Consider the following 7378-nt stretch of genomic DNA (forward strand, 5'->3'; position numbering starts at 1 on the left):
GTGAGAGCAACCAGATGTATGATTTAACAGAAAAATACTTCAGGGGTAGTAGATTGGGGGTGGGGGGTTATCACTGTGTGAGGGATATAAATGATAAATGTCTAACTATTACATATACCTGAAACTAATAAAAAAAAGAAAAACACTTCAAAGTAGTCATTACAAATATGTTCACAGAAGGAAAAGAAACCATGTTTAAAGAAGTAAAGGAAGGTCCATTGACAATGTTGTGGCAAAGAGAGAATATCAAGAGAAAGAAATTATAAAAAAGAACCAAATAGAAATTCTGGAGTTGAAAGTGCAATAACTGAAATTTTAAAATTCGCTAGAGAGGATCAATAGATTTGAACTGGCCAAAGAAAGAATTAGTAAATGTAAAGATAGGCTGATAGAAATTATGTAAGCTAAAACACAGAGAGAAAAAAGAATGAAGAAAAAGGAACAAAGCCTCAGAGAAATGTGAGACACCATTAAGCATACCAACAAACAGATAAAGACAGTACCAGAAAGAGAGGAGAAAGAAGGTTCATTACAATTGGGGTGTATCCCAGGGATTCGAGGTGGTTTAGCATCTGAAAATCAATGACAGTAGTAGCCCCTTATCTGTGAGGAATCGGTTCCAAGGGCCCCAGTGGTTGCCTGAAACCGCGGTTAGTACCGAACCTTCTATAGACTATAATACATAGTATATATACTATACGTACACACCGTTTCACTTAATGGAAGCACTTCTGGCTTCTCTTTGGCATATCCGAACAGCCAGCATCACTACTCTTGCGCTTTGGCACCTACCATTAAGTGACATAAGGGTGACTTGAGCACAGCACTGTGAAACCATGACAGTTGCCTTGATAACTGAGAGGGCTACCAAGTGACCAACAGACAGGTCGCGTGTACAGCATGGACAAAGGGACGATTCACATGCTTGGCTGGAGGGAGGGGGACAGCGTGAGATTTCATTGTCATTACGCTACTCAAAATGGTGTGCGATTTAAAACTTATGAATTGCTTATTTCTGGAATTTTCCATTTAATATTTTCAGCATGCAGTTGAATACAAGTAACTAAAACTATGGAAAGCAAAAAAATACGGATAAGGGAGGACTACTATAACGCAATACATCATATCAATAGAACAAAAGTCATATAATCATCTCAAAAGAACTTAAAAGTAATCCCCCACCCCTTCGTGATAAGAATATCCGATAAACTGGTTTAGAAGGGAATTTCTTCAACATAACAGGCATCTTTGAAAAACCACAGCTAATATTATAATTAATGGTGAAAGATTGAAAGCTTTCCCCCTAACATGAGGAATAAGAAAAAGATGTCTGCTCTTACCACTTCTATTCAATATTGTATTGGAAGTTCTGGCCAAGGGAATTACTCATGAAAAAGAAATAAAAGGCATTCAGATTGGAAGGGAAAAAGTAAAACTGTCTTTTTGCAGATGACATGTTCTTGTACATAGAAAATCCTAAAGTGCCACTAAAGAGCTATTAAAACATAGTAACAAAATTGCAGGATACAAGAGCAATAAACAAAAATCACTTGTATTCCTATATCCTAGCAATGAACAGTCTTAAAAAGAAAACAATTTCATTCACAATAACATTAAAAAAAGAATAAAATACTTAAAAATAAATTTAACAAAAGAAGTGTAAAATTTATACTCTGAAAACTACAAAGCATTGTTGAAAATTAAAAATTTAAACAAATGGAAAAATATCGTATGGTCGTGGACTATACGACTTAACGTTAAGATGGCAATACTCCCCAAACTAACCTACAGACTCCACACAAACCCTATTAGAATCTCAGCTGACTTCTTGGTAGAAGTTGAAAAGCTGATTCTAAAATTCAAATGGAACTGCAATGGACCCAGAATAGCCAAACAATCCTGAAAAAGAAGAATAAACATAAGTAAACACACTTTCCAATTTCAAAACTCACTACAAAGCAACAGTAATCCCAATAGAGTGATACTAGCCCAACGTCAGACATATAGACCAACAGAATAGAATTGAGAGTCCAGAACACCCCCACACACCTGTGGTCAACTCATTTTCAACAAGAGTGCCAAGAACAGTCAATGAGGAAAGAATAATCTCTTCAATCAATGGTACTGTGACACATGTAAAAAAGTGAAGTTGGATTCTTATCTCATACCATATACAAAAATTAACTCAAAATGGATTGAACGTCTAAACATAAGAACAAAAACTATAAACCTCTATAGGAGAAAACATAGGGGCAAATATTCATGACCTTGGATTTGGCAAAGGATTCTTAGATATGACACAAAAATTATGAGTAGCAAAAGAAAAAAAAACTGATAAATTGCACGTCATCAAAATTTAAAACTTTTGTGCTTCAAAGAACACCATCAAGGAAGTGAAAAACCTACCCATGACATTGGAGTAAATATGTTCAAATTATATATTTGATAATGGACTTGAATCTATTATATAAATAACACTTGTAAGTTAGTGATAAAAAGACAACCCAATTAAGAAATGAGCGAAGGATCTGAATAGACATTTCCCCAAAGAAGATATATAATGGCCAATAGTAAGTATATGAAAAGATGCTTGATATCATTAGTCATCAGGTAAATACAAATCAAAACCGCAATAAGATATCATTTCTTACACAGTAGGATGGCTAGAATCAAAGTTAGAAAACAGCAGTGTTGATAAAGATGTGGAGGAATGGGAACTCTCATTCACTACTGGTAGGAATGTACAATGGTGCAGCCACTTTGGGAAACAGTCTGGCAGTTCTTCAAATGATTAAACATAGGGTTACCATCAGGCCCAGCAATTCCACTCCCAGGTTTATTCCCATGAGAAACGAAAACGTATGTCCACACAGAAACTTGTACCAAAGTTTCCTAATAGCCAAGTAGTGGAAACAACCCAAATGTCCATTAACAGACAACCAAACCAAATGTGGTCTAGTCATACAGTGGTGTATTATTCTGCATAAAAGGAAATGGAGTACTAAGACTACTACAACGTTAATGAACCTTGAATACATTATGTTAAGCGAAAGAAGCCGGTCACAAAAGACAACATTCTATATGATTCCATTCATACTAAAATCCAGAATAGAGAAATCTATAGAGACAGAAAGTATATTAGTGGTTGCTTAGGGCTGGGAGTGGTGGAAGGGAAGATGGTGGGGGGCAGGGAAAGGGTGGTATTAGTGTTCTCCAAAGAAACAGGACCAATAAGATGTGAATATAAACAGAAAGATATTTAGTTTAAGGAATGGACTCACGCAATTATGGAGGCTAGTTAAGTCTAAAATCTACAGGGTGGGCCGGCAGCCTGGAGACCCGGGATGAGATGATGTAATTCCAGTCTGAAAGCCAGAATGCCCTCTTGCAGGGCAGAGGTCAGTCTTTTGTTCTATTTAGGCCTTTAATTGATTAGATGAGGTACCCATGTATGGAGGACAGTGCTTTACCCAAAGTTCACCTATCTAAAAGTTAATCTCATCCAAAAACACCTTCGTGAAACATCCAGAAAATATTTGACCACATATCTGGGTACTGTGGCCAAGTCAAGTTGACACACAAATTAACCATCCTAGGAGTGATAGATAAAGGTACAGAATTTCTTTCTGAGGTGATGAAAATGTTCTAAAATGAACCGTAGTCATGGTTGAACATGTCTGTGAATACACTAAAAAACATTAATTTGTACAGTTTAAATAGGGGAGTTCTATGTAAATTATATCTCAATAAATCAGTTTTTTAAAAAATAGACTATCACGATAATCTTCATATCCTTGGAGAGTGCAAAAAAGTTATAACCACAATGTTTTAAAAAGCACTTTCATCCATAGATCTCCAGGAAAAACAAAAATCACTCTCTGCCACGGTGATCAATCAATTAAGCAACTAAGCCTTATCTTAGCAGGGCTGAAACACAGAGACAGCCCTCAAAAGTACATACTGATGGATTCATTGCCCGCAAGAGGAATCAGATGATTTTCCTAGTGGTCTATGGAATAAAATATACTCGATTCACTTTCCAGGGGTTCAGAAAAAGCAACAGTCCTCTGCAGCTATTGGAAACCTCCGGAAACTCTATGCAATGTTTCTTTGAGGAACACAAAAATTCAATCTCTGACCTATGTAAGCTTATAGTCTAGTTAGCAAGACATACTATTAGACACCAAACAAAAATTATAAGTAAAACCATTGTTTACTCTTAAAATAACTATAACTATGGGGTTCTATGGTCCAGAAAAAAATAAGAGAAATACTTAACCAACAAATATTTAATGAAATCCTAACATTCATAGAAGTGCATGCACAAATACACACACACATATTCATGCATGCTTCCAAAGGCCAGAAAATTATTTGCAATTTAGGCCTTAATTCTGATCGCAGTTGTATTCAGCAGTCTCTGTGGATTATATTTTTTCCTGTCAGGAACAATACATACCACACAAGATTCTGATGAGAAACTAAGATGTTATATATAACAGGATTAAACTTCTTTGCCATATAACTCCAATTTTTTTCATGTGAGTATTGCTATTTTATACATATGGAAGCAATTTTACAGAAATATGACATCAAAACCAAGTTCAAAATATGCTGCATACTGATGAAACAATAGAAAAATAGAAAATTTCAGGGATAGTTACAATCTATAAAACACTATCACATTTACTATCTTACTGATTTTTCACAACAGCCCAGGGAGATAGTTGTTGTTATGTAATTCTCACTCTACATATATAGAAACTGAGATTTAGAGAGCTTAAATGACTCATGAAGGATATCCAGGTAATAACGTTAAGGCACGGAATCGAACTCAGGCCTTTAGGCTTTCAAATCAAAATTTCTACAATACAATGAAATATAAAGCAATGGCTGGTTCAAGCCAAGATCGAGGGGTACGCATAAAGGTGTCCACATCTATACACCAGCTATCAAAAGGAAATTCTTAAAGAGCAATTAACAGCAGCGGGAAAGGCATATTTTGATTTTTCTCTAGTCCTTTCTCCCATCAAAATTATATATATCTAAGAGAAAGGAATTACAAATTCCCTACACTCTGTGGGTCTTCATATTCTATGAATTGAGGTTTGATATGTGCTGTTTCATATGGTTTGAAAGTACTTAAGCCTCTTTCCAAAATAAAAGGTGCACGTCTCAAAGCAATAAATACCACGTAAATGTAGAATTTTTTCCATAACAAACTGAACCTATTATCAAAACGTAGTCTCTTTGGGAAACCACAAATGGTTCATGTTAACCCCAAAGACTACTAAATATAGATATGTCCTGCAGGGACTCTGGTCCCACCCCCGCTCTCGGCGCAGGACATGGTGAGGCCAAAAAGGAACACCAACGGAGCTATAGAGAGGGGGTTCATACCACTATATTCTCGATGGCAGCTGGGTCCGAGACACAGGAAGCAGGAGCCACACGATTCGCAATTGCCATCCGCTTCTTTGCCAACCAACCCACCCCCCAGCACAGCCACGGCAGTTAGTGGCTAATGGCTAACTGGTTACAGCTGATGGCCAACTAGTCAGTTGATGGCCATCTACTACCCGAGCAAGCACCTTTCCACGTGAGGTTGAGAGTCTGGAAACTGCTTTCCTGGCTCTGTCCCCACAAGGTGCAAATGCCCACTTAGAAAAATCCAAATTTCGATTAATTGTGATCATGAAATGGGCATCGGCCTGAGTTAGAGTTGCATTATACATCTCTGACCCCCACAATCGTAAGGACAAGCTTTGATTAACATTACAACTAAGAATGAGCCTCAAGATAATTGTACAGGAAATTAATGTTTGATTTCGGTATTCTTGAGGCTTGTAGCAATATTGTAGTTGATCGCATAAACCAGGGAACCTATTAGCAGCACATCCACTTTGTCTGTGGCTCCATCGCCCTCTAGTGGCTATTTTGAAACTAGTTATTAATAGTGGCATTAGCCTTCAAGCGTGCAGTGGGTCTCCAAGCAGGGTCGGCAGGTCAGCAGCATCAGTAACATACAAATGTCAGGCCCCCGCTAAGACCTACTGGAAAGACACATTGGATGGTGCCCAGAAACCTAACAGACCTTCCAGATGATTCTAATGCACACTAACGTTTGAGAACCACTAGTCTTGAGGAAAGTATTCTATTCACATTTCAAGTAGATATGAAAGTACATGGGTACATGTGAGCGTTGATTTCATATGTCAACTTGACTGCACTAAGGGATGCCCAGCTCGCAGGTAAAACATTATTTCTGTGTGTGTCTGTGAGAGTGTTTCTTCTCCAAGAGATCAGCATTTGAACTGATGAACTGAGTAAAGCAAATGCCCCTCCTCTACTCCCCAGTGTGAGTGGTACCATCCAATCTGTAGAGGGCCTAAAGAAGAACAAAAAAGCAGACAACGTGCAAAATTGCTCTCTCTGCTTCAGCTGAGACATTCGTCTTCTGCCCTCAGACATTGGTGCTCCTGGTTCTCAGGCTTTCAGACTCAGAACAGCACACACATTATTAGTCTCACAATTCCCAGGCCTTCAGACTTGGATTGAATTACACCATGGGTTGTCATGGTTCTCCAGCTGAAGTCCCAATAGATCATGGGACCTTTCGGCCTCATTAACCACGTGAGCCAATTCCTATAATAAATGTTGTATTTTACATATCTATATACTGGTTCTGTTTCTCTGGAGAACCCTGACTAGTAGAGTGTATACGAGTGTTATTTTATCAAAGTATTGCCCATAAGTATTCCCATACTTTTTCTAAATTTCGAAAGACCTTTGATATGTGCAGTATAATCTAGAAAAAAGCTTACAATTTATTGGGGAGATTTAGAAGTACTATACATCCATGACAGTGATATAGAAAATACTAGGATAAAACGAATAAATTCATTAGATATTAAACATTCATATTAAGAGCTTGTTAACTTGCCAAAACATCTGAATGGAACCTATCCATTAGTTTCTTGGCTATAAAATCAATGGGAAAATGTTTGTTGAATAGAATGACTATTCGATCGAGGTTTGTGTGGGGCATTTAATATTTAAGCTCTGTAGTAGATGTATATTGCTCTCTACTCATTTTTTCCATTGCATAAATTGTTACTTCCTGTGTTCATTATAACATTATTCACAATAGCCAAGAGATGGAAGCAACCAATGATGGATAAATAGAGCAAATGTGGCATATAAATACAATGGAATATTATGTAGCCTTAAAAAAGGAAATCCTGTCACATGCTACAACCCTGGATGAACCTTGAGGACATTATGATAAGTGAAAAAGCCAGTCACAAAAACAACAAATGCTATATGATTCCATTGATATGTGGTACCTCACATAGTCAAATTTATAGAAAAAGTAGAA

The sequence above is a fragment of the Rhinolophus sinicus genome, linkage group LG14, assembly GCF_036562045.2.
Source record: "Rhinolophus sinicus isolate RSC01 linkage group LG14, ASM3656204v1, whole genome shotgun sequence".
Taxonomy (NCBI): domain Eukaryota; kingdom Metazoa; phylum Chordata; class Mammalia; order Chiroptera; family Rhinolophidae; genus Rhinolophus; species Rhinolophus sinicus.